Raw genomic sequence first — 2,653 nt, 5'->3', positions numbered from 1 at the left:
GTCCAGGCTGGGGATTCGAACCCGCCACCTTAGGTGTACGTGGCTGGCGCCTTAGCCGGTTGAGCTATAGGTGCCGAGCCCACATATAATCTTTTCAAAAATAATAACAGCTTTGGGGCAGCGCCTATGGCTCAGTGAGTGGGGCGCCAGCCCCATATACCGAGGCTGACAGATTCGAACCCGGCCAAACTGCAACAAAAAATAGCTGGGTATTGTGGCAGACACCTGTAGTCCCAGCTGCTTGGGATGCTGAGGCAAGAGAATCGCTCGGCAGGAGCTGGAGGTTGCTGTGAGCTGTGATGCCATAGCACTCTACGGAGGGTGATAAAGTGAGACTCTGTCTCTAAAAATAATAATAATAATAATAGTAATAATAGGTTTATTTAAATATAATAATATAGCATAAAGTTTACTTTTTCCAAGTATACAATTCCGTGGTTTTGATTTTTTGTGTATTCACAAAGCTGTATTTCAATCACCATTATCGAATAATTCCAGAATGTTTTCTTTTCTTTTTTTTTTTTTTTGCAGTTTTTGGCCGAGGCTGGGTTTGAACCCGCCACCTCCGGCATATGGGATTGGTGCCCTATTCCTCTGAGCCACAGGCACTGCCCTTTTTTTTCTTTTTTATTAAATCATAACTGTATCCAGTAGCGCTTTTATAGGGTACAATGTGCTGATTTTACATACAATTTACATCAATGCTTACATCAGACTGGTTCTCTTTTCTTTTTGAGAGGGTGTCACCTTATGTTGCCCAAATTGGTCTCAAACTCCTAGGCTCAAGCAATCCTCTTGCTCCAGCCTCTCAAGTAGCTGGGATTACAGCCTGTGCTACCGTACCCAAATTCCAGAATATTTTCATTACCCTAAGAGGAAACCCCATATTACTATTAAAGAAGAAATAGAAAATCTGAATAGGCCTATAATAAATAAAGAGATTGAATTACTAAGTAAAAAAAAAACCTTCCCATAAAGAAAAGCCCACGCCTAGATGTCTTCACTGATGTACTTGACCAAACATTTGAAGAAAAGATTAATACTAGTTCTTTTTAAAACTCTCAAAAATTCATTAGCGGCTACTCTCCATTCCCTCTCATCTCCTCAAGTCCCTCACAACGTAATCTAGTTTTTTATCGCTATGGACTTGCCTATTCTGGGAAGACCACATATAAGGTTTTTGCTTAATTTGTTTAATTTATAGGTTTTACCCAGGCACAGTGACTTACACCTGTAATCCTCCTCCTTGGGAGGCCGAGGTGGGAGGATCACTGGAGGCCAGGAGTTTGAGACCGACCTGAGCAAGAGTAAGATCCTGTCTTAAAACAAATAGAAAAAAATCAGTCAGATGTGATGGTGCATGCCTGTGGTCCCAGCTTCCTGGGAGGGTGTTGCAGGAGGATTGTGTGAGCCCAGAAGTTTGAGGTTTCAGTGAGCTCTAATAAGGCAACTGCACCTTAGTCTGAATGACAGAGCTAGTTCCTATCACAAAAAACAGACAAACAAAAAATTTATAGGTTCTACAGATAGATAACTTTTCACGTCAGCAAAAATGAAAGATTTAGAATGTAATACCTGAATCCCTCAGAAGTTATTTTAGGTTCAAATGATTTATTTCAGCTTCTACTTAATTAAGGCTCATCTCCTTACAGAAGTAAAAAGGATTATAAATTAATATAATGAACAATCATATGCCAAAAAATTAGACAACTTAGGTGAAATGGGCTAAGAGCTAGAAAAACAAAAGCTACCAAATTTCAAGAAGAAATAGAAAATCTGAATAGGTCTATAATAAATAAAAAGATTGAATTACTTAAAAAAAAAAAACTTCCCATGAAGAAAAACCCATTGGGCAGCACCTGTGGCTCAGTGGGTAGGGCGCCAGCCCCATGTACCAAGGGTGGTGGATTCAAACCCAGCCTCAGCCAAACTGCAACAAAAAAATAGCTAGGCATTGTGGTGGGTGCCTGTAGTCTCAGCTACTCGGGAAGCTGAGGCAAGAGGATCGCCTGAGCCCAAGACTTGGAGATTGCAAGCTGCCATCTTGTGTCTCCGCACGTGTGCGCTTAAACTCAGCTGGTCTACCTGAGACCCCCTGAGCACCAACCCTAGTCCCCCGCATGCGGCCCCCTTTATGCTCCGACAAAATGAAAGAAACTACCATGAACCAAGAGAAACTTGCCCAACTGCAGGCACAAGTGCACATTGGTGGGAAAGGAACTGCTTGCAGAAAGAAGGTGGTTCATAGAACAGCTACAGCAGATGATAAAAAACTTCAGTTCTCCTTAAAGAAGTTAGGGGTAAACAATATCTGTGATATCAAAGAGGTGACTATGTTTTCAAACCAAGGAACAGTGATCCACTTTAACAACCCTAAAGTCCAGGCATCTCTGGCAGCAAACACTTTCCCCATTACAGGCCATGCTGAGACAAAGCAGCTGACAGAAATGCTACCCAGCATCTTAAACCAGCTGGGTGCAGACAGTCAGAGTAGTTTGAGGAGGCCGGCTGATGCTCTGCCTAAAGAAGCTGTGGATGGAAAAGCTCTACTTGCTACTGGAGAGGCTGATGATGATGAAGTTCCAGATCTTGTTAAGAGTTTTCTCTCTCTCTCTCTCTCTCTCTCTTTTTTTTTTTTTTTTTTTTTTTTTTT

At 41.8% G+C, this 2,653-nt stretch overlaps 1 pseudogene; it reads left to right on the top strand.

Annotated features, from left to right (window-relative positions):
* The first annotated feature begins 2,147 nt into the window (after positions 1-2,147).
* The window catches only part of LOC100959877, a 21,617-nt pseudogene continuing 21,111 nt past the window's right edge, over positions 2,148-2,653 (top strand).

The sequence above is a fragment of the Otolemur garnettii genome, unplaced genomic scaffold (genome assembly GCF_000181295.1).
Source record: "Otolemur garnettii isolate 467f Iridium unplaced genomic scaffold, OtoGar3 scaffold00096, whole genome shotgun sequence".
Lineage (NCBI taxonomy): Eukaryota > Metazoa > Chordata > Mammalia > Primates > Galagidae > Otolemur > Otolemur garnettii.
The sequence above is the reverse complement of the archived record's forward strand: the minus strand, read 5'-3'. Positions and strand labels throughout refer to the sequence as shown.